This window comes from Alosa alosa, chromosome 1 (genome assembly GCF_017589495.1).
Source record: "Alosa alosa isolate M-15738 ecotype Scorff River chromosome 1, AALO_Geno_1.1, whole genome shotgun sequence".
Lineage (NCBI taxonomy): Eukaryota > Metazoa > Chordata > Actinopteri > Clupeiformes > Clupeidae > Alosa > Alosa alosa.
This window is the reverse complement of record NC_063189.1, coordinates 49476701-49502649: the sequence shown is the minus strand read 5'-3', so window position 1 is coordinate 49502649 and position 25949 is coordinate 49476701. Positions and strand designations below refer to the sequence as shown.

General features: G+C 43.8%; 3 non-coding genes and 1 pseudogene across 3 annotated transcripts; all 4 read right to left on the bottom strand.

Moving 5' to 3' along the window:
- LOC125306547 overlaps nucleotides 1-21551 on the bottom strand; it is a 48608-nt pseudogene extending 27057 nt beyond the window's left edge.
- Nucleotides 20862-21054, bottom strand: LOC125309008. The gene has a single exon (XR_007196038.1). It is a non-coding gene; the product is annotated as a U2 spliceosomal RNA (small nuclear RNA).
- A 3427-nt stretch (nucleotides 21552-24978) lies between the features above and the next one.
- LOC125308491 lies at nucleotides 24979-25092 on the bottom strand. Its single transcript, XR_007195888.1, has one exon. It is a non-coding gene; the product is annotated as a U5 spliceosomal RNA (small nuclear RNA).
- A 319-nt stretch (nucleotides 25093-25411) lies between these two features.
- Nucleotides 25412-25606, bottom strand: LOC125308915. The gene has a single exon (XR_007196016.1). It is a non-coding gene; the product is annotated as a U2 spliceosomal RNA (small nuclear RNA).
- Between the last annotated feature and the right edge of the window lie 343 nt (nucleotides 25607-25949).

Genomic DNA, 25949 nt, shown 5'->3' with positions numbered 1-25949 from the left:
ATGATCATTGATCGTTGTTTTGGGACGTTAAGCCTTTTCCATAGGCGTCAGTGAAGGAGATTGAAGAATGACCATTTTTTTATCTGAAAATATTTCTTAACTACAAAACTCAGTGTCTAAAAACTCAGTGTCATTCAGACTCAACCCTCTTGTTGTTTTATTATCTTTTTCGTTGTCGTTTGAACGTTGGCAGTGTTGCGGTTGCAATTTAAGTGAAATTTCTACAGTAGGCCTACAACATGCTGTTAGGCTGGGCTACTGTCAATGTACTTGTACAGGTAAATGTTCAACAATTGCTGGTGTACAGATTATATAATCAATTAGCTAAATCATTTGTCCAGCTGTTTAAACATTTTTTTAGATTGCTACATTCAAACATAAAAGGTGCTTTGATATATTTTTCGTTTGAACGTCGGGAAGCAGGCATGCTTTGGTTGCAATGAATGAGGATAATTGCTTTTTTTGCATTATTTTGAATATGACTTCGCTCCAGTCTCAACAGCACGTACTTTTTCCACACGCTAAGTTCTAACACACATAGGCCCTATCCCCTCTGCTTTCTCTCTCTCCATCCCTGCACACGGTGCTTTCTTAAAGGAGCTGCACCATTTTACAACAATTGCATCTACATTTTCATATTAGAATGTTTTGTCAAGTGTAAGCAAACTACCGTGATCAATTTAAGTTTCCGTGCCCCAGCTCGTCATGGAAGCAGTAAGTCAGTCGCATCAAAATAGTAGTGGCACCCAAGTGACACCTTGTGGTTGTTTGTGTCAACTGCAGTTTGTGCCATTTCTGCTGAGAAAATGGGGTGCGTGATTCATGAAGGAACCCGTCCAAATTTAACGGGGACCCACTGTATCTTTATGTCTGTCTATTATTGTTGTGCATTGACAATGACAACTGCTAACGTTTTATAATGGTATTATATGGTATTACATCATGGTATAGCACATTTGTCTTTATGGGGGTTTGGGAATAATGATGTGATGATAACTTTTCATCTGAGACTTTTTTGTCTGACTTTTTTCTGACAGCGTTTTTTCTGAGGCTGATTTTCTGAGACCTGACTCCACTTTTTCTGACAGCGTTTTTCTGAGATCTGAGATCTGACAGCGTTTTTCCCTGACTTTTTTTCTGACAGCGTTTTTTCTGAGACCTGACTCCACTTTTTCTGACAGACTGACTCCTTTGAGATGTTTTTCTGAGGCCTTTTGGTTTGAAGCAGTTTTATCTGAGGATGACAAAGGTTTTTCTGAAGCTGAGGCAGTTTTGTCTGAAGATGACAGATGTTTTTCTGAGTCTGACCACCTGAGTCTGGTTTTTTTCTGGCTGAGGCAGTTTGGTCTGAAGATGACAGATGTTTTTCTGAGTCTGACACCTGAGTCTGAGGATGTCCTAAAATGAACACCGTACAGGTGGCTTCTCATAACCCAAATAAAGCTTTGGGTAAAGGTTTTCTTCAGTCGGCGCAGTGATGATGAACATACATAACATATCCTTTTCGGGGGATGTTTTAAGTTCAGGTTTTCAGCCAATTTCTTTAAGCCTCGTCGTCGTCGTCATTCGGCAGTAGAACTGTAGCTACATCTCTGGCACGAACCATGCTTTCTTCACCCAATAATTTAGTTTTGTGCGGTTGTAAGTACATCCTCAAACGGCACACGTTGTTCCCGAGCTTTTTAAAGGCATAATATTATTCAGCAACAACGCGACAATACATCGATGCGATTAGCCTGACATCTGATCAGCAAAATACACAGCTGAGGCATCAGGTGCAGTGTACGGCCACACAATTCCACCGGAAGTGTTGCCCACAAATGTTGCACAAACGTATCCCCAGCAACCACCCCAGGAAACTTGTGGATAGTGCAACATTAGTTCTGTGTTCCAATCATTTCGACCACACTCACTGTGCCTGCCTACAGTTAGAAAGTGGTTTTGCATCGATGTTCTGAAAACCTGGACCTGTACGTCACGACGATCGACCACCAGCTCACAGGCTGTAAGTACAAACAAACTTTTCCACCTAACGACTGTTACAAAATAGTGTGTTCATATTCTTCACGTTAGCATGCATGAAAAGGGCACAAGCTAGGCTTAGACTAGCCTATATTACAGGAAGCTACACCAGGCACGTAACTAAAGTGTTCTGTTCGCGATGTGTAAAATCAGAGAATGTCTAATAGGAAGGGCTCTGGTAAAATCCATTAGAGGAATGGTCTATTTTTTTTTACGTAGCCTACAGGCCACGCGCCAGGTGTAGCTACTTCCATTGATTAGACCAATTGGAAGCTAATTGTTGCAGAAGACTCAACACAAACGGAATGCTTCAGTTACGTGCCTGGTGTAGCTACACTCATAAGAAACTGTATGACCACACTACCCAGAGATTTAGCTTGTTGAACCTATAATCTTCTAACCTAAGCGTTAAACCACAAATAATAATATTGGCAACAATATCTTATGCTCAACTAAGGACTGGTATTGTTCTAGTCTAAACAGGGAGAATCAAAAACACAATACCCGTGCACTATTAGGCTAAGTTGCTATCACTAGAGCCCAGGTATTTACACTTCAGTCTAATTTATGTCTTGCCATTATTACATTGGCCTTTGTAGGCCTACAATGATGTTTTGTTTGATTACTTGCTGTTTACTTAGTGTTTTGTATGTCTTCCAGAGCACATCCTCATGTTGGGCTACACAGCTTTCTAGCCTACATTAGGTCATCACGTTAGAAGCAAAGGTTTGTGATCTAACTTTTATTGTTGTGTTAGTTAGTTTCTAGAAGTCTTTTTCTAGTAGGCTAATACAGGTTCTTATGTGCTCGTCAATGTTTGGGAAAGTCAATTCATGGGTTTCTACAGGTCACTTTCCACAGGTGTATAAAATCAAGTACCTCGATTATGAATGCAGACTGCATGGTGCTTGATTAATACACCTGTGTAAATGGACCTGATAACCCATGAATTGCATAACAGATATAATTGATATTATTGAATGTCTTCTTGTGGGTGTGCTACTTAGTACATACTACACCTTACCACAGTCACTAAAATATTTTTGTTTCCATTGTGCCAGTACAGTTTTGTGTGAGATGGTGAATGTCCTGTGTACTATTAGTATCTTGTAACTTGACAGTAATACACATTTATTTACTTTAGGTACCCAAACAGAATACTTCATGAAAAGTATGAGTATTGATACAAGCACTTCGGATACACCATGGACATGGGGGCCTGCTACCTCTACTCCCATCAAGCCTGTTCATCCAAGGCCAGCTAGAAGACCTCGGGTTGATCAAGAGGAGGAGGATGAAAGTGACATCTCCACAATAACACCTGATGGCTCCACCTATGGCCCAAGCAAATCAATGACCAATGTAATAGAATCATCACAGCCAACAAATGTGTTTGGTGTGTTGTCCCTTCGGATACCCAGGACAACACAAGCCGAAACAACAACTCAGACCTTTTTCCCTAAATAATCCCAGCACCATCTAACAAAGGATCTGCAGGCCAGATGTCTGCATCGTCTGGCAAAAAGAGGACATTGTTAATTCTGTGCATAGTTTGGATGTTCTTGTTTTGTGTTTGCATTATTTTAATAGACTGCAATATTACTATTTGTCAGTGTTTTTCAGACCAAGGACCACTTAAACAATAATAATTTAAACAAAAAAAAAGATCACTGACCACCTAGCAAAAAACAAACAAACTAGTAGACCTACTTCAACAGTATATTACACAATAGGCCTTCTCACTAAACCACCTTGCTTATTGTCTTTGCACCTTGCTTATGCTGTCATATGATTTAAACTGGCATATTGTAGGTTACATAAGTGTTGCAGAACTGTTTGGATTTACATACAAGTTGGCTCAATATGGCAAACAACTCCTCTATTATATTTTACCACATCTACTTGTGACTTGAGAGAGCTTGCGGACCACACTTTGAGTACCACTGCTGTATGTAAATATAATAAAGCTATTTATTGAAAATTGACCTGTTTTGTATATTCGTTTTAGAAGTTGCATCAGTTTTGTCCCTTTTAGGCTAAAGGTTTATCTTACCTTTCATATCTTCTGTCTCACAGGGGGCCATAGTCGTCATAGTCGAATGTTTAGTGCATTTTGAAGGGAGTACATTATACGTTAAGGCAGACTGGTTCTAATCCTGGGTACAGGGTCATACAGACAACAGGGGTACTGGTGTTGCCCATTTTTCTAACCACATGAGCAATCCCCTTATGAAAAAGTAGTATAGGAATCGTATAGTATGTTGGGACAAAATATTATAGTAATCTTATAGGAATAATGTATTTTGGGACAGACTGTAGAAGTACTACTAATAACTCTATAATATCCTATAACTGCTATAGTTTTTCTATAGTAGTCTTATACTATAAGATTCCTATAGTACTTTTTCCTAAGGGTCATAATGACAGAAAACAACTTGAGTAGGCTAACCTCTGCCAATGTAGGCTATCAACGCCATAGTTTATACTCATTACTGGAGAAGTCTTGCAGCACACGTTCTCTGCTTCTGTAGGCATTCTGGTGCAATTCCAGCGAAATATAGCTAGTAGCTAAGTGTGTTTTGCTTAGGGGGCTTGGCGTGAAAAAGCTTAAAGTCACAAAACGGCAACGAGTCGTTTTAGGCTACAGGCCTTCATAATGGTAGGCTACAGGAAGTGGGGGGAGGGTATGGGATGACCAGAGCCGTCATCTATCGTCTTTCCAGGCACACAGCTCGTTATATAGCCTATCGACTGCCTTAACAGATAGGCTTTGCTCTTGGGTTTGGCCTTACAGCGAACTCAATGCTCTTGTTGCTTGCAGTTTGTTAAATAAAGCGATGCAGATTACATGATTTATTTCTGATTAATTGAGTCTTTTGATGTATTTTGCAACATTTGCTTGTTAGGCTGGGCTACTGTCAATGTCCTGTACAGGTCAATGTTCAACAATTGCTGGTGTAGGCCTAGGCTATTAATCAATTAGGGACTGTTCGTTATTTATTTAATTAAGGGGCTACCGGAGGAGTCTTGGGAGCGTTAGTCAAAAAAGACGTGACCCTCCCTCGCCAGCAAGAATTTTTTCTATGACCCTCCAAAGTCATTGAGAAAAAACGCATGACCCTCCCCAGTCCCAACAATTTATTGATGCCTTAGGCTACTGGGTCAATTTGGGAGCTTGCATGCTACGACTCCTTCCTTGAAATGCCTTGAAAAGGGGGAATTAATTGGGCATGAATCATTGTGCTGAACGGTATTTGTCAATGAGCAGAAACACACACGACATTCAAACTATTGATAAGATGTACTGGTCTGTATCTATAGGCTAACATTGGACAAATAAATGACACCGACTCGCCATATCCTGACTCAGGAAAAAAAAAACATTTTCTTGCTTTGCCGCAAACTCAGCAATGAAATCATAGGCCAGTTTGCAGGTAGCCTAACGTCTTTTTCATAGAAGGGAGAGCCCAGTCTCTCCTGTGACATGGAGGTGCGCAAATAGTTTTTAATAGCCTGTTCACCTTCGAAAAGCTTCGTTCACCCGATGCCAGTCACTGATCGCAATTTCAAAGTTCGGAAAGCTTCATCTTTTTAAGTTTTAAGTGCAGTGGCCCCTATCTGCCCCCTTCGGAATTATATCTCGAGCCTATTATAAGGTCCAGTGCGTTATGTCCTGGGATTCGGATGTGCTCAAAAAGAAAAGAAAAAACACTTTTTTATAGATGGTTATGAGGAGCAATGTGAGAGAGAAATTTGATGATCATTGATCGTTGTTTTGGGACGTTAAGCCTTTTCCATAGGCGTCAGTGAAGGAGATTGAAGAATGACCATTTTTTTATACGAAAATATTTCTTAACTACAAAAACTCAGTGTCTAAAAACTCAGTGTCATTCAGACTCAACCCTCTTGTTGTTTTATTATCTTTTTCGTTGTCGTTTGAACGTTGGCAGTGTTGCGGTTGCAATTTAAGTGAAATTTCTACAGTAGGCCTACAACATGCTGTTAGGCTGGGCTACTGTCAATGTACTTGTACAGGTAAATGTTCAACAATTGCTGGTGTACAGATTATATAATCAATTAGCTAAATCATTTGTCCAGCTGTTTAAACATTTTTTCGTGCTACATTCAAACGCAAAAGGTGCTTTGATATATTTTTCGTTTGAACGTCGGGAAGCAGGCATGCTTTGGTTGCAATGAATGAGGATAATTGCTTTTTTTTGCATTATTTTGAATATGACTCGCTCCAGTCTCAACAGCACGTACTTTTTCCACACGCTAAGTTCTAACACACATAGGCCTATCCCCTCTCGCTTTCTCTCTCTCCATCCCTGCACACGGTGCTTTCTTAAAGGAGCTGCACCATTTTACAACAATTGCATCTACATTTTCATATTAGAATGTTTTGTCAAGTGTAAGCTTAAACTACCGTGATCAATTTAAGTTTCCGTGCCCCCGCTGCGTCATGGAAGCAGTAAGTCAGTCGCATCAAAAATAGTAGTGGCACCCAAGTGACACCTTGTGGTTGTTTGTGTCAACTGCAGTTTGTGCCATTTCTGCTGAGAAAATGGGGTGCGTGATTCATGAAGGAACCCGTCCAAATTTAACGGGGACCCACTGTATCTTTATGTCTGTCTATTATTGTTGTGCATTGACAATGACAACTGCTAACGTTTTATAATGGTATTATATGGTATTACATCATGGTATAGCACATTTGTCTTTATGGGGGTTTGGGAATAATGATGTGATGATAACTTTTCATCTGAGACTTTTTTGTCTGACTTTTTTGACAGACAGCGTTTTTTCTGAGGCTGATTTTCTGAGACCTGACTCCACTTTTTCTGACAGCGTTTTTTCTGAGATCTGACTCCACTTTTTCTGACAGCGTTTTTTCTGAGACCTGACTCCACTTTTTCTGACAGACTGACTCCTTTGAGATGTTTTTCTGAGGCCTTTTGGTTTGAAGCAGTTTTATCTGAGGATGACAAAGGTTTTTCTGAAGCTGAGGCAGTTTTGTCTGAAGATGACAGATGTTTTTCTGAGTCTGACCACCTGAGTCTGGTTTTTCTGACGCTGAGGCAGTTTGGTCTGAAGATGACAGATGTTTTTCTGAGTCTGACACCTGAGTCTGAGGATGTCCTAAAATGAACACCGTACAGGTGGCTTCTCATAACCCAAATAAAGCTTTGGGTAAAGGTTTTCTTCAGTCGGCGCAGTGATGATGAACATACATAACATATCCTTTTCGGGGGATGTTTTAAGTTCAGGTTTTCAGCCAATTTCTTTAAGCCTCGTCGTCGTCGTCATTCGGCAGTAGAACTGTAGCTACATCTCTGGCACGAACCATGCTTTCTTCACCCAATAATTTAGTTTTGTGCGGTTGTAAGTACATCCTCAAACGGCACACGTTGTTCCCGAGCTTTTTAAAGGCATAATATTATTCAGCAACAACGCGACAATACATCGATGCGATTAGCCTGACATCTGATCAGCAAAATACACAGCTGAGGCATCAGGTGCAGTGTACGGCCACACAATTCCACCGGAAGTGTTGCCCACAAATGTTGCACAAACGTATCCCCAGCAACCACCCCAGGAAACTTGTGGATAGTGCAACATAAGTTCTGTGTTCCAATCATTTCGACCACACTCACTGTGCCTGCCTACAGTTAGAAAGTGGTTTTGCATCGATGTTCTGAAAACCTGGACCTGTACGTCACGACGATCGACCACCAGCTCGCAGGCTGTAAGTACAAACAAACTTTTCCACCTAACGACTGTTACAAAATAGTGTGTTCATATTCTTCACGTTAGCATGCATGAAAAGGGCACAAGCTAGGCTTAGACTAGCCTATATTACAGGAAGCTACACCAGGCACGTAACTAAAGTGTTCTGTTCGCGATGTGTAAAATCAGAGAATGTCTAATAGGAAGGGCTCTGGTAAAATCCATTAGAGGAATGGTCTATTTTTTTTTACGTAGCCTACAGGCCACGCGCCAGGTGTAGCTACTTCCATTGATTAGACCAATTGGAAGCTAATTGTTGCAGAAGACTCAACACAAACGGAATGCTTCAGTTACGTGCCTGGTGTAGCTACACTCATAAGAAACTGTATGACCACACTACCCAGAGATTTAGCTTGTTGAACCTATAATCTTCTAACCTAAGCGTTAAACCACAAATAATAATATTGGCAACAATATCTTATGCTCAACTAAGGACTGGTATTGTTCTAGTCTAAACAGGGAGAATCAAAAACACAATACCCGTGCACTATTAGGCTAAGTTGCTATCACTAGAGCCCAGGTATTTACACTTCAGTCTAATTTATGTCTTGCCATTATTACATTGGCCTTTGTAGGCCTACAATGATGTTTTGTTTGATTACTTGCTGTTTACTTAGTGTTTTGTATGTCTTCCAGAGCACATCCTCATGTTGGGCTACACAGCTTTCTAGCCTACATTAGGTCATCACGTTAGAAGCAAAGGTTTGTGATCTAACTTTTATTGTTGTGTTAGTTAGTTTCTAGAAGTCTTTTTCTAGTAGGCTAATACAGGTTCTTATGTGCTCGTCAATGTTTGGGAAAGTCAATTCATGGGTTTCTACAGGTCACTTTCCACAGGTGTATAAAATCAAGTACCTCGATTATGAATGCAGACTGCATGGTGCTTGATTAATACACCTGTGTAAATGGACCTGATAACCCATGAATTGCATAACAGATATAATTGATATTATTGAATGTCTTCTTGTGGGTGTGCTACTTAGTACATACTACACCTTACCACAGTCACTAAAATATTTTTGTTTCCATTGTGCCAGTACAGTTTTGTGTGAGATGGTGAATGTCCTGTGTACTATTAGTATCTTGTAACTTGACAGTAATACACATTTATTTACTTTAGGTACCCAAACAGAATACTTCATGAAAAGTATGAGTATTGATACAAGCACTTCGGATACACCATGGACATGGGGGCCTGCTACCTCTACTCCCATCAAGCCTGTTCATCCAAGGCCAGCTAGAAGACCTCGGGTTGATCAAGAGGAGGAGGATGAAAGTGACATCTCCACAATAACACCTGATGGCTCCACCTATGGCCCAGCGCAATCAATGACCAATGTAATAGAATCATCACAGCCAACAAATGTGTTTGGTGTGTTGTCCCTTCGGATACCCAGGACAACACAAGCCGAAACAACAACTCAGACCTTTTTCCCTAAATAATCCCAGCACCATCTAACAAAGGATCTGCAGGCCAGATGTCTGCATCGTCTGGCAAAAAGAGGACATTGTTAATTCTGTGCATAGTTTGGATGTTCTTGTTTTGTGTTTGCATTATTTTAATAGACTGCAATATTACTATTTGTCAGTGTTTTTCAGACCAAGGACCACTTAAACAATAATAATTTAAACAAAAAAAAAGATCACTGACCACCTAGCAAAAAACAAACAAACTAGTAGACCTACTTCAACAGTATATTACACAATAGGCCTTCTCACTAAACCACCTTGCTTATTGTCTTTGCACCTTGCTTATGCTGTCATATGATTTAAACTGGCATATTGTAGGTTACATAAGTGTTGCAGAACTGTTTGGATTTACATACAAGTTGGCTCAATATGGCAAACAACTCCTCTATTATATTTTACCACATCTACTTGTGACTTGAGAGAGCTTGCGGACCACACTTTGAGTACCACTGCTGTATGTAAATATAATAAAGCTATTTATTGAAAATTGACCTGTTTTGTATATTCGTTTTAGAAGTTGCATCAGTTTTTGTCCCTTTTAGGCTAAAGGTTTATCTTACCTTTCATATCTTCTGTCTCACAGGGGGCCATAGTCGTCATAGTCGAATGTTTAGTGCATTTTGAAGGGAGTACATTATACGTTAAGGCAGACTGGTTCTAATCCTGGGTACAGGGTCATACAGACAACAGGGGTACTGGTGTTGCCCATTTTCTAACCACATGAGCAATCCCCTTATGAAAAAAGTAGTATAGGAATCGTTATAGTATGTTGGGACAAAATATTATAGTAATCTTATAGGAATCATTATTTTGGGACAGACTGTAGAAGTACTACTAATAACTCTATAATATCCTATAACTGCTATAGTTTTTCTATAGTAGTCTTATACTATAAGATTCCTATAGTACTTTTTCCTAAAGGGTCATAATGTGACAGAAAACAACTTGAGTAGGCTAACCTCTGCCAATGTAGGCTATCAACGCCATAGTTTATACTCATTACTGGAGAAGTCTTGCAGCACACGTTCTCTGCTTCTGTAGGCATTCTGGTGCAATTCCAGCGAAATATAGCTAGTAGCTAAGTGTGTTTGCTTAGGGGGGCTTGACGTGAAAAAGCTTAAAGTCACAAAACGGCAACGAGTCGTTTTAGGCTACAGGCCTTCATAATGGTAGGCTACAGGAAGTGGGGGGAGGGTATGGGATGACCAGAGCCGTCATCTATCGTCTTTCCAGGCACACAGCTCGTTATATAGCCTATCGACTGCCTTAACAGATAGGCTTTGCTCTTGGGTTTGGCCTTACAGCGAACTCAATGCTCTTGTTGCTTGCAGTTTGTTAAATAAAGCGATGCAGATTACATGATTTATTTCTGATTAATTGCGTCTTTTGATGTATTTTGCAACATTTGCTTGTTAGGCTGGGCTACTGTCAATGTCCTGTACAGGTCAATGTTCAACAATTGCTGGTGTAGGCCTAGGCTATTAATCAATTAGGGACTGTTCGTTATTTATTTAATTAAGGGGCTACCGGAGGAGTCTTGGGAGCGTTAGTCAAAAAGGCGTGACCCTCCCTCGCCAGCAAGAATTTTTCTATGACCCTCAAAGTCATTGAGAAAAAAAACATGACCCTCCCCAGTCCCAACAATTTATTGATGCCTTAGGCTACTGGGTCAATTTGGGAGCTTGCATGCTCACGACTCCTTCCTTGAAATGCCTTGAAAAAGGGGAATTAACAGGCATGAATCATTGTGCTGAGCGGTATTTGTCAATGAGCAGAAACACACCACGACATTCAAACTATTGATAAGATGTACTGGTCTGTATCTATAGGCTAACATTGGACAAATAAATGACACTGACTCGCCATATCCTGACTCAGGAAAAAAAAATTTTTCTTGCTTTGCCGCAAACTCAGCAATGAAATCATAGGCCAGTTTGCAGGTAGCCTAACGTCTTTTTTCATAGAAGGGAGAGCCCAGTCTCTCCTGTGACATGGAGGTGCGCAAATAGTTTTTAATAGCCTGTTCACCTTGAAAAAGCCGTTCACCCGATGCCAGTCACTGATCGCAATTTCAAAGTTCGGAAAGCTTCATCTTTTTTTAAGTTTTAAGTGCAGTGGCCCCTATCTGCCCCCTTTGGAATTATATCTCGAGCCTATTATAAGGTCCAGTCGTTATGTCCTGGGATTCGGATGTGCTCAAAAAGAGAAAAGAAAAACACTTTTTATAGATGGTTATGAGGAGCAATGTGAGAGAAAATTTGATGATCATTGATCGTTGTTTTGGGACGTTAAGCCTTTTCCATAGGCGTCAGTGAAGGAGATTGAAGAATGACCATTTTTTTTATACGAAAATATTTCTTAACTACAAAAACTCAGTGTCTAAAAACTCAGTGTCATTCAGACTCAACCCTCTTGTTGTTTTATTATCTTTTTCGTTGTCGTTTGAACGTTGGCAGTGTTGCGGTTGCAATTTAAGTGAAATTTCTACAGTAGGCCTACAACATGCTGTTAGGCTGGGCTACTGTCAATGTACTTGTACAGGTAAATGTTCAACAATTGCTGGTGTACAGATTATATAATCAATTAGCTAAATCATTTGTCCAGCTGTTTAAACATTTTTTTAGTGCTACATTCAAACGCAAAAAGGTGCTTTGATATATTTTTTCGTTTGAGCGTCGGGGAAGCAGGCATGCTTTGGTTGCAATGAATGAGGATAATTGCTTTTTTTTGCATTATTTTGAATATGACTCGCTCCAGTCTCAACAGCACGTACTTTTTCCACACGCTAAGTTCTAACACACATAGGCCTATCCCCTCTCGCTTTCTCTCTCTCCATCCCTGCACACGGTGCTTTCTTAAAGGAGCTGCACCATTTTACAACAATTGCATCTACATTTTCATATTAGAATGTTTTGTCAAGTGTAAGCTTAAACTACCGTGATCAATTTAAGTTTCCGTGCCCCCCGCTCGTCATGGAAGCAGTAAGTCAGTCGCATCAAAAATAGTAGTGGCACCCAAGTGACACCTTGTGGTTGTTTGTGTCAACTGCAGTTTGTGCCATTTCTGCTGAGAAAATGGGGTGCGTGATTCATGAAGGAACCCGTCCAAATTTAACGGGGACCCACTGTATCTTTATGTCTGTCTATTATTGTTGTGCATTGACAATGACAACTGCTAACGTTTTATAATGGTATTATATGGTATTACATCATGGTATAGCACATTTGTCTTTATGGGGGTTTGGGAATAATGATGTGATGATAACTTTTCATCTGAGACTTTTTGTCTGACTTTTTTTTCTGACAGCGTTTTTTCTGAGGCTGATTTTCTGAGACCTGACTCCACTTTTTCTGACAGCGTTTTTTCTGAGATCTGACTCCACTTTTTCTGACAGCGTTTTTTCTGAGACCTGACTCCACTTTTTCTGACAGACTGACTCCTTTGAGATGTTTTTCTGAGGCCTTTTGGTTTGAAGCAGTTTTATCTGAGGATGACAAAGGTTTTCTGAAGCTGAGGCAGTTTTGTCTGAAGATGACAGATGTTTTTCTGAGTCTGACCACCTGAGTCTGGTTTTCTGGCTGACGCTGAGGCAGTTTGGTCTGAAGATGACAGATGTTTTCTGAGTCTGACACCTGAGTCTGAGGATGTCCTAAAATGAACACCGTTACAGGTGGCTTCTCATAACCCAAATAAAGCTTTGGGTAAAGGTTTTCTTCAGTCGGCGCAGTGATGATGAACATACATAACATATCCTTTTCGGGGGATGTTTTAAGTTCAGGTTTTCAGCCAATTTCTTTAAGCCTCGTTAAATTAAAATTAGTCATTCGCAGTAGAACTGTAGCTACATCTCTGGCACGAACCATGCTTTCTTCACCCAATAATTTAGTTTTGTGCGGTTGTAAGTACATCCTCAAACGGCACACGTTGTTCCCGAGCTTTTTAAAGGCATAATATTATTCAGCAACAACGCGACAATACATCGATGCGATTAGCCTGACATCTGATCAGCAAAATACACAGCTGAGGCATCAGGTGCAGTGTACGACCACACAATTCCACGGAAGTGTTGCCCACAAATGTTGCACAAACGTATCCCCAGCAACCACCCCAGGAAACTTGTGGATAGTGCAACATAAGTTCTGTGTTCCAATCATTTCGACCACACTCACTGTGCCTGCCTACAGTTAGAAAGTGGTTTTGCATCGATGTTCTGAAAACCTGGACCTGTAATCCACGACGATCGACCACCAGCTCACAGGCTGTAAGTACAAACAAACTTTTCCACCTAACGACTGTTACAAAATAGTGTGTTCATATTCTTCACGTTAGCATGCATGAAAAGGGGCACAAGCTAGGCTTAGACTAGCCTATATTACAGGAAGCTACACCAGGCACGTAACTAAAGTGTTCTGTTCGCGATGTGTAAAATCAGAGAATGTCTAATAGGAAGGGCTCTGGTAAAATCCATTAGAGGAATGGTCTATTTTTTTTTATCGTAGCCTACAGGCCACGCGCCAGGTGTAGCTACTTCCATTGATTAGACCAATTGGAAGCTAATTGTTGCAGAAGACTCAACACAAACGGAATGCTTCAGTTACGTGCCTGGTGTAGCTACACTCATAAGAAACTGTATGACCACACTACCCAGAGATTTAGCTTGTTGAACCTATAATCTTCTAACCTAAGCGTTAAACCACAAATAATAATATTGGCAACAATATCTTATGCTCAACTAAGGACTGGTATTGTTCTAGTCTAAACAGGGAGAATCAAAAACACAATACCCGTGCACTATTAGGCTAAGTTGCTATCACTAGAGCCCAGGTATTTACACTTCAGTCTAATTTATGTCTTGCCATTATTACATTGGCCTTTGTAGGCCTACAATGATGTTTTGTTTGATTACTTGCTGTTTACTTAGTGTTTTGTATGTCTTCCAGAGCACATCCTCATGTTGGGCTACACAGCTTTCTAGCCTACATTAGGTCATCACGTTTAGAAGCAAAGGTTTGTGATCTAACTTTTATTGTTGTGTTAGTTAGTTTCTAGAAGTCTTTTTTCTAGTAGGCTAATACAGGTTCTTATGTGCTTTCGTCAATGTTTGGGAAAGTCAATTCATGGGTTTCTACAGGTCACTTTCCACAGGTGTATAAAATCAAGTACCTCGATTATGAATGCAGACTGCATGGTGCTTGATTAATACACCTGTGTAAATGGACCTGATAACCCATGAATTGCATAACAGATATAATTGATATTATTGAATGTCTTCTTGTGGGTGTGCTACTTAGTACATACTACACCTTACCACAGTCACTAAAATATTTTTGTTTCCATTGTGCCAGTACAGTTTTGTGTGAGATGGTGAATGTCCTGTGTACTATTAGTATCTTGTAACTTGACAGTAATACACATTTATTTACTTTAGGTACCCAAACAGAATACTTCATGAAAAGTATGAGTATTGATACAAGCACTTCGGATACACCATGGACATGGGGGCCTGCTACCTCTACTCCCATCAAGCCTGTTCATCCAAGGCCAGCTAGAAGACCTCGGGTTGATCAAGAGGAGGAGGATGAAAGTGACATCTCCACAATAACACCTGATGGCTCCACCTATGGCCCAGCGCAATCAATGACCAATGTAATAGAATCATCACAGCCAACAAATGTGTTTGGTGTGTTGTCCCTTCGGATACCCAGGACAACACAAGCCGAAACAACAACTCAGACCTTTTTCCCTAAATAATCCCAGCACCATCTAACAAAGGATCTGCAGGCCAGATGTCTGCATCGTCTGGCAAAAAGAGGACATTGTTAATTCTGTGCATAGTTTGGATGTTCTTGTTTTGTGTTTGCATTATTTTAATAGACTGCAATATTACTATTTGTCAGTGTTTTTCAGACCAAGGACCACTTAAACAATAATAATTTAAACAAAAAAAAAGATCACTGACCACCTAGCAAAAAACAAACAAACTAGTAGACCTACTTCAACAGTATATTACACAATAGGCCTTCTCACTAAACCACCTTGCTTATTGTCTTTGCACCTTGCTTATGCTGTCATATGATTTAAACTGGCATATTGTAGGTTACATAAGTGTTGCAGAACTGTTTGGATTTACATACAAGTTGGCTCAATATGGCAAACAACTCCTCTATTATATTTTACCACATCTACTTGTGACTTGAGAGAGCTTGCGGACCACACTTTGAGTACCACTGCTGTATGTAAATATAATAAAGCTATTTATTGAAAATTGACCTGTTTTGTATATTCGTTTTAGAAGTTGCATCAGTTTTTGTCCCTTTTAGGCTAAAGGTTTATCTTACCTTTCATATCTTCTGTCTCACAGGGGGCCATAGTCGTCATAGTCGAATGTTTAGTGCATTTTGAAGGGAGTACATTATACGTTAAGGCAGACTGGTTCTAATCCTGGGTACAGGGTCATACAGACAACAGGGGTACTGGTGTTGCCCATTTTTCTAACCACATGAGCAATCCCCTTATGAAAAAGTAGTATAGGAATCGTATAGTATGTTGGGACAAAATATTATAGTAATCTTATAGGAATACGTATTTTGGGACAGACTGTAGAAGTACTACTAATAACTCTATAATATCCTATAACTGCTATAGTTTTTCTATAGTAGTCTTATACTATAAGATTCCTATAGTACTTTTTCCTAAGGGTCATACGTGACAGAAAACAACTTGAGTAGGCTAACCTCTGCCAATGTAGGCTATCAACGCCATAGTTTATACTCATTACTGGAGAAGTCTTGCAGCACACGTTCTCTGCTTCTGTAGGCATTCTGGTGCAATTCCAGCGAAATATAGCTAGTAGCTAAGTGTGTTTGCTTAGGGGGGCTTGACGTGAAAAAGCTTAAAGTCACAAAACGGCAACGAGTCGTTTTAGGCTACAGGCCTTCATAATGGTAGGCTACAGGAAGTGGGGGGAGGGTATGGGATGACCAGAGCCGTCATCTATCGTCTTTCCAGGCACACAGCTCGTTATATAGCCTATCGACTGCCTTAACAGATAGGCTTTGCTCTTGGGTTTGGCCTTACAGCGAACTCAATGCTCTTGTTGCTTGCAGTTTGTTAAATAAAGCGATGCAGATTACATGATTTATTTCTGATTAATTGCGTCTTTTGATGTATTTTGCAACATTTGCTTGTTAGGCTGGGCTACTGTCAATGTCCTGTACAGGTCAATGTTCAACAATTGCTGGTGTAGGCCTAGGCTATTAATCAATTAGGGACTGTTCGTTATTTATTTAATTAAGGGGCTACCGGAGGAGTTTTGGGAGCGTTAGTCAAAAACAATTTATTGATGCCTTAGGCTACTGTGTCAATTTGGGAGCTTGCATGCCACGACTCCTTCCTTGAAATGCCTTGAAAAGGCTGTCGTATGCACAATTTCACAAATAATCACCGGGACCGAAACAAACCTGTCAACTTTTCCGGTTTATTGGGCTGTCTTAGGAGGAGCTGCAGGGCCGTTGTGCTTGACAGATGCAAGGCCCTTTTCACTTACGTGCATGAAATCATGTGATAGCTTACTTTACACATAGCCAAGGCTACCGTCGGTGTATTTTAATAGTAGCCTAGTCTAATAAGCTACACCAGCTTGCCTTTAAGAGGGGAAATTCAATTGTATAGCCTATAACATTAGCTGAGTCACATATTTGGCCATATGGTGTTTATCATAGGCTACATCACGAAACCAAATAGTGTAACAAAGGCGAACACTTTAACAGGGGGAATTAATTGGGCATGAGTCATTGTGCTGAACGGTATTTGTCAATTAGCAGAAACACACACGACATTCAAACTATTGATAAGATGTACTGGTCTGTATCTATAGGCTAACATTGGACAAATAAATGACACTGACTCGCCATATCCTGACTCAGGAAAAAAAACATTTTCTTGCTTTGCCGCAAACTCAGCAATGAAATCATAGGCCAGTTTGCAGGTAGCCTAACGTCTTTTTCATAGAAGGGAGAGCCCAGTCTCTCCTGTGACATGGAGGTGCGCAAATAGTTTTTAATAGCCTGTTCACCTTCGAAAAGCTTCGTTCACCCGATGCCAGTCACTGATCGCAATTTCAAAGTTCGGAAAGCTTCATCTTTTTAAGTTTTAAGTGCAGTGGCCCCTATCTGCCCCCTTTGGAATTATATCTCGAGCCTATTATAAGGTCCAGTGCGTTATGTCCTGGGATTCGGATGTGCTCAAAAAGAAAAGAAAAAACACTTTTTTATAGATGGTTATGAGGAGCAATGTGAGAGAGAAATTTGATGATCATTGATCGTTGTTTTGGGGCGTTAAGCCTTTTCCATAGGCTGCCAGTGAAGGAGATTGAAGAATGACCATTTTTTTATCACGAAAATATTTCTTAACTACAAAACTCAGTGTCTAAAAACTCAGTGTCATTCAGACTCAACCCTCTTGTTGTTTTATTATCTTTTTCGTTGTCGCTTTGAGCGTTGGCAAGCAGGCATGTTATGGGTTGCAATTTAAGTGAAATTTCTACAGTAGGCCTACAACATGCTGTTAGGCTGGGCTACTGTCAATGTACTTGTACAGGTAAATGTTCAACAATTGCTGGTGTACAGGTTATATAATCAATTAGCTAAATCATTTGTCCAGCTGTTTAAACATTTTTTTAGTGCTACATTCAAAAACGCAAAAGGTGCTTTGATATATTTTTCGCTTGAACGTCGGCAAGCAGGCATGCTTTGGTTGCAATGAATGAGGATAATTGCTTTTTTTTTTGCATTATTTTGAATATGACTCGCTCCATTCTCAACAGCACGTACTTTTTCCACACGCTAAGTTCTAACACACATAGGCCTATCCCCTCTCGCTTTCTCTCTCTCCATCCCTGCACACGGTGCTTTCTTAAAGGAGCTGCACCATTTTACAACAATTGCATCTACATTTTCATATTAGAATGTTTTGTCAGGTGTAAGCTTAAACTACCGTGATCAATTTAAGTTCCAATGCCCCTGCTGCGTCATGGAAGCAGTAAGTCAGTCGCATCAAAAATAGTAGTGGCACCCAAGTGACACCTTGTGGTTGTTTGTGTCAACTGCAGTTTGTGCCATTTCTGCTGAGAAAATGGGGTGCGTGATTCATGAAGGAACCCGTCCAAACTTAACGGGGACCCACTGTACTTGTGTTTGTGTGTCATCTGAATAATATATATGTGCCCCATACATGGAATCAGAGTGCCTACTGTATGTAGTAAATGGAAAATCTCTACAGCAAAAGGCCAGTCTACCGCTACATGCATTTGGTTTGCTTCTGCCATTTATTAGTAATGATTTACACAGTTTGTTCACTACTTACTATTTACCTGAGCATTCAGTATTGTGCAATATAGCATACAGAAGGTGAGGGACATTTTGGGGGGAAAGAAGTGGTGCATTTTAACATTCAAACATGCGACTTTTCATGAAAATTCTATAATCCAAGATGGCCGCCACCATATGACGTCATAATATGCAAATTAGATATAAACATTTAATCTCTACATAAACTTTGGGTCATCCTTAATATTTCTCTAATTTACAGAAAGTCTCTATCTCTTATCACTTTTAAGATATAGCCTTTTGAAATGAAGATGTCAAAATTGATCGTTTCGGAAAAAAACCTCTGGCGCCTAAAGGGTTAAATGTGTCACGAGTGTATGCCATACATAAAAAGAAAGAAAACAACAATTGGGGCAAGTGTTGGTGTGTAAGGCCATTAGTGACCTATGAACATTAGTAAGACTAACATCTGCTTTTGCTGATAAAAATGGTAGCCTGTCACTTCTCATAAACACTGGGAAAAACTAATAAGTAGCTTAATAAATAACACATACTGCTCTATTCCCCGTAGCCGTAAGGCCCCATGGTCAGCTCTGTATATGTTCAGTGCATTCTGAAGAGAATAAACATTCAGGCACACCGGGTATAAACCCGTCTGCTGCAGACGTCGTGTGATCTATAATGGTAAGGTAAGGTGAGTGCTATGCTAGCACAGTCCCTAGCATTATTTGTAAATTAGTGAGTATGGCAGCATACTCGCTAGCTCATTTGTAAATAAGTTAGTAACACGGTAACATATTTACAGGCCTTACTGTAGCTTAGAAAAGTTACCTGTGTAATCTCCTGGCAGCATATACTCTGCCTCAGTTGGCATTGCCCAACAATTTCCACAAGCACACCTATATAATTAAAATAATAATAATAAAAGCTAATCAACTGCTGTGAATCTAGTGAAGTTTCAAATACAAGCAAACGTTAAATATTGTAAAAAGACTGGCTTTGTCACGAAAAATTACATTACGTTTACTTCGTAACAGGCTGAACAGGGTAAAGGCTAATAGCCAAGACTCATTTGGCACGTAAGAGAGATTGCAAATACATTGATTTAAAAAGTTCACAAACCATTTAAAAACTGCTTGCAGCATTCGTGAAGGTGTTTCTGCAGGTGGCTCCTCTTCATCTTGATCTGGGTCCGACTCTGGGTCGAAAATGTTGGGCTAGAGTGCGCCTCTGTATTCCGTCATTCTCACCCAAGCAGTGGAGGTTTTCACGTGAAGAAAACGAACAGCGTAAACATCTGACAGGTGGGCGTGGCCAGCAGTATCTTATTTGCATAAAAGTGACAGAGTCCTTAAACGGCTCATTCTGAAAGGGACTGAAGCTGGCAAGAATAGAGGCTGCAGAGATCTCTTTATGTGAGATTGATTTTGTGCAAAAAACTTTATGAACATGTTTTGTATAGCCCATAGACCTATTCTAACTTGTTTAAAAAGAGGTATAATATGTCTCCTTTAAGAACATTAAAATCCCTGTCTAAAACCGTCAAGTGGGTTAAAAGGGCCCGCCCGGGTCTCACCACTGTGCTGCCCTTCACCAAGATGTGTGGATTCTTGATCAAGATGGCGACCCCGTCCGCTCTGTTAAAATTGGACCCGCTCCACACGGAGGGTCCTGGGGTCCACATCTGTTCCCACTTGCTGTAATTTTTTTAAAAAGGCAAGGAGCACTCTTGCAGCAGAAATATATCTGCATTCAGAGTGCTCAACAGGGATAAAATGCTCTGAGCTCTCACTAGAGTCTTCACACTTCTTACATTTATGGTAGAGATTGTGAGACTCCTGAGCAGTATGATAAAAAATGAACATGACCGAGTTAAAAGACTACAGAGACATATTTTTATGGTGGACACCTGCTCCTCCTTTATGACCATTGAATTTGGTTCTTGCCTTCTCCAGACACCATACTTGATCTTAGCCAAAAGGCCGAGAAGCGATACCCCACAACTGCATGGGGTCCGGCGGCCCCTCTAGCGACGCCCCCCGCGCTCACATGGTTACGGGGGGAGACGGGGCCAGCAAAAGCGGAGAGTAAAAGGGCGGGAAAACCCAAAAGGGGCCGAAAAGGGAGGTTGTTGGCCAAAACACCTGGCAAGGACTCCTGCTGTGTCTGCTGTCTGTCTGTCAAGGAGGATTTCATCAGAGTCAGTCAGTCAGTCAGTCAGTTCCACTGGGTTGGTTCTTTTCTTCCACAGTCAAAGAGATGTGCACCGTTCCTGGAGTCACTGCAATACCGGGTTGATGCGTAGAGCGGACGGAGCAAGCCCCTCTTCCGTCTCCCTGTTTCAAAAATCAGATTAATATATGGTCCTCGGGTAGAGGACGTATCAGATATTAAGAACAGATTTATTTTGTATTGTAGACTTTATTCGCCAAAAGGAAACAAAAAGGATAAAACCAGAAAAAGAATGGAACTCCATGGCCGGAGTCGGCACCGGCTGCAGCAGGCCCACCGACCCGGGCAGGAAGACAGCCGCCGAGGACCCCGCCTTGCCGGCATCCAGTGGCCCTCCCTCATGGCCAAACACCGGCGACGCCGTCACACCAGTCCCCTTCTCCTCCACGCCGCCCGAACCCTCGACCCGGGCAGCAGGCTCCTCCAGCTCGACCAGGACCCCCGCCGCGCCGCCTTCAGGCGAAGAACCCGCCTGGGCCTCCGAAAGCGCCACCTCATCTCCAGCCGCTCCGGACCGCTGTCATCATCCTCACCCACTGCGGGAAACTTCCCCGCACGCTCAGCTCCATTCCCCACCGCCTCCGCTGACTTACGCTTCAGCGCGCCCCGCTCCTCCATCTCCATCTCGTCATCCTCCTCACACTCCGACCACCGACTAGGAGGCTCCGGCCCCCCCGTCACAGGAGAGGCACCAAGCGCCGACGGCAAAGACATCGAAGACATGGGGCTGGCCGGTGAAATCGGACAAACATCCACCAGGGGTAGCCCCACACCACCCTCCCGACCATGTGCTCCAGTCCTTTGTTCCTCAGCATTTGGCTGTTGCTAGGCGAACCATGCAGCCTAGCTTCCCCATCATCCGGCTCGGCAGGACGAATTCCACCGTCCTCCACCTCCGGCTCAGCAGACTGCTCAGCGTCCTCCCCGCCATCCGCCCGTACAACCACCGCATAGGAGTCCCGGGGCCTGGGGCAACCCCGAAAGAGATGGTCCTCACTCCCGCACAGAGAGCATGTTTTCGGGGCATTGCACCGCGCCGCCTCGTGGTCTGACCCTCCACAAAACCGGCACCTCCGTCCCTCGCACCGCGCCTTGTCGTGCCCCATGGCCCCACACCGGCGGCAATACACGGGCTGACCGGGGTATGACTAAAACCCCCAGTCAGGCCCAATGCTAAAACTCCCCGGTGGGTTTAGAAACTCACCCGGCTTTGCAGGATGCGCCTTCAGCTTCACCACATACTGCCGCTTCCCAGTCCAAAAGCCAAGCTGGTCCCGCATCTTAGCTCCTCCCTTAACGTCCGCCACCTGGAACCTGACGTCCACATCTGCATCACTCACGAACGGGTTGTATAGGTGAATGCTCAGGGGAATCCACTCTTGTAGGTACAAAGGCACCAAACGTAGTCCAGCCAGGGCAGGTAATCCACTCTTCCGTGCCCATTCCTCCTGGAAGGCCACACAACGCCGCAGCTCAAAAACGATAAATCAAAAAATCCCTGGCCCGCAAAATCCTGGACGCAAAAAACGACATCCGGTGTCAAAGAAAACGTCGCCTTGAGAACGACCGACGGAACAAAAAAACGCTGAAACCTGCTGCGAACCTCCGCCGACGCACCGTCCACCACTTCAATACGCACTGTATTGCGAAGTCGTGCCTTAAAGGCCTCTTGGCCTCCCCAGCCCCTCTCCCCACCCAACACTCCTTTACGGCGGACCGCACAAGCTCTCGAATTTTAAAAAAGAGCTCCTCCGCTGACGCCTCAGGCACAACACCCTGCGATCCCACAGCCCTCTCTTGGTCTTTATAACGATAGACCACAGGACTTGCCGCTTAGCAGCCGGGATGGTCCCCAAACCTGCGTCCCGAACCACCAGGTCCCGGGAGAGCCAGCCGTGGTACCCCCGGCCCACCCAGTCCGCCACCAAATCCCACACTCTCCCCGCCTCCCTACACTCCCAAAACGCATGGGCGGCAGTCTCCTCCTGCCCCCCCAAAGGAACGAGAACACGTCCCACTCCAGCCTCCTCCCAACTATGAAGGGGACGGGGAACACGTAGGCAAGGTGGTTTAGCCGGGGGAGAATGTCAGCCTTCACAGCCAACACTCTCCCCAGCAGCGGGAGAGGCCGGGACCGCCAACACCCCAACCTCCTCGCCACCCTATCCCTCAAACCATCCCAGTTCCTCTGTGCCGACTCCTGGTGGTGAAAGTCCACCCCCAGGACCCGCAGGCAGTCTGCCACCTGGAAAGGCCGCCCGCCCAGCCCACCTCCCAAACCCCATCACCGCGGACTTAGCAAGGTTCACCTTCGCCCCCGCCGCCCTCCCGTACTCCGCCAAGATGGCCGTAATCACCCCAAAGCTGGTGTCACGTCACGAAAAGCGTCACGTCGTCAGCATACGCAGCCACCTTTGCCTCCCTCCCCCCACCCCCTGGCAGGTGAACCCCAGCAAATTGCTGAGCCCACCTGAGTACCGACAGCACGGCCGACAAGTGGCCCCCCAACCTGACCATGCTACCGGCCTGGGAGTAGAGCAGCCGCACCCAAGAAATGAAGCTGGGAACTGGGAAGGAGCTGGAAAAACCCCCGCCGCTCCGCCAGCACGCTGGGGGCATAGGCGCACACCAGCCGCACCGGCACACCCCGCCAGGACACATCAGCGCATAAAATACGCCCCCCCACCACCTCCCCCGTGGACTGGATGGACACATCCCACCCCCTAAATAAAATCCCCACCCCATCCGCCCGCACATTCCCACCCCCCCCACACAGAGGGTCCCCTCACCCACCCATCCTGCAGGGCCCGAATGTCCTCCCCCCTGTACCTCCTGCAAAAACAGGACATCAAACACCCGCTGCTCAATTGACAAAAAAAAGGCCACCCGCCTACCCGGCATCTTAAGCCCCCGAACGTTCAGGGACTCCACTAGCATATTCCCCATTACACAAAACACAAACAAAACCAAACACCCACCACCATATCACAACACACATTAAGTCCCCAGGAGTCAGTCCCGTGCCACCACCGACTTTCGCATGGGATCCCCAGAAGCCTCACCGGACCCCGCAGAAGGCGAGGCGATGGGTTCACTCACCCCATCCGACGAATCAGTCTGCATGACCAACGCCACGTCGCTGTCCCCCAACTCTGCAGCCAAATCCACCTCCTCCTGCTCCCGTAACACGTCCTCAGAGCCGTCCGCAGCAGCATACGACTTAGCCCGGGCAGGGCAGCTCCTAAACAAATGGGAATCAGAACCACACAGCGAGCAAAGTTTTGGAGCAGTGCACTCACCCGCCGTGTGGTCACCCCCTCCACAAAAGCGGCAGCGGCTCCCCGCACAATCCTTTTTGCTGTGGCCTAGCCCTCCACACCGCCGACAATATTCCGGCTGGCCAGGGTATTGCGAACGACCCCGGTGGATGACGCAGCTTCCCCGGTGCCCCCCGGCTCCTGGTGAAACGAGACCAGGTAGCGGCGTCTCCCCGTCTAAACGCCGAAGTTATCCCTCAGCCTGGTCCCGCCCTTCACCACCTTACAATGACGCCGCAGGAAGGCCTCGACGTCCCGGTCCTCCACATAGGGGTTGTACACCACCAGGGGGAGGTGCTCCTGCATGTACAACAGCCTGATGACCAATTCGCCCAGGAGAACATGACTCACATTCTGCTCCCACTCCGACGCCAGTCGATAGCAGTCCTGAAGCGCGTGGAAAGTAATATCCGCAAACCCACTCGACGTAAAATCCTGGAAACAGAAAAGTTTCCCCGGGTCCAGGCCAAAAACGGTCTTCAGGACTGAAGACATCACGTATATCCTCCCAACCCGCGCCTTCTGCTCCGTTGATGCAGTATCCAACAACGAAATCCTTACTGAATTCCTCAACCGCACCACGAGGGCCGGCACCGAGTCTTCACCACCACTCATCGCGATCGCAACGACACAACTTGATCTTAGCCAAAAGGCCGAGAAGCGATACCCCACAACTGCACGGGGTCCGGCGGCCCCTCTAGCGACGCCCCCCGCGCTCACATGGTTACAGGGGGAGGCGGGGCCAGCAAAAGCGGACCGCCGGCATCGCGGCCGGCCGGCGCAAAACAAAACACCACAACGCTTGACTTTGGACAGGCAGGTGCAGCTCCGCCGAAGCAGAGCTTCCAAAAATACCGTAAACTCGGAGCAGTTCCCCTCCACGGAAATCTTTAGTAAAAGGCGAAAGATTTGTACGAGATGAAGAGAAACCCGAGCGATGGCTGCCACAGGGCATGCTGGACGGAGAGCATGAACGGCGCCGGTCGTGGACATGAGGGTAACTCCAAGGCGTTGCCCAGTGGCAACAAGACAGCAGTATCAACATCCCCTTTAAGTTAAAAAAAAAAAAAAAAAAAGTAAAAGGGTGGGAAAACCCAAAAAGGGCCGAAAAGGGAGGTGGTGCGGTTGGCCAAAAGACCTGGATTCACTCCTGCTGTGTCTGCTGTCTGTCTGTCAAGGAAGATTTCATCAGAGTCAGTCAGTCAGTCAATCAGTCAGTCAGTTCCACTGGGTTGGTTCTTTTCTTCCACAGTCAAAGGGATGTGCACCGTTCCTTGAGTCACTGCAATACCGGGTCGATGCGTGGAGCGGACGGAGCAAGCCCCTCTTCCGTCTCTCTCTTCCAAAAATCAGATTAATATATGGTCCTCGGGTAGAGGACGTATCAGATATTAAACTGATAAGAAGAGTTTTTTTTTTTTATATTCGTTTTTATTCAAAATCAAAAGTCAAAACAACACATACAGTCCACATTAGACTTAATTAGACTACCCACCACCGAGACACCTATACCTATTTACATATTTACATTATGTACACACATAACATCACACATAAAATAATCCCATCATTCCCCAGTTAACCCACCCCCACCCCCACCCTTGGCAACCCACCCCAAACCACCCTTGTCTCATCAGCACCATGCACAGTCAAAAACTCCTGCACATGTCTCCTCACTTTACCCAAAAACCAAGAAAAAATGACATTAGAAGCAAAAGCGGGCAGCTTCTTCTTGATGCACCTTCCCCGCCATACCCACAAAGCCAACTTAACAAATGAAATCAAAACCCACAAA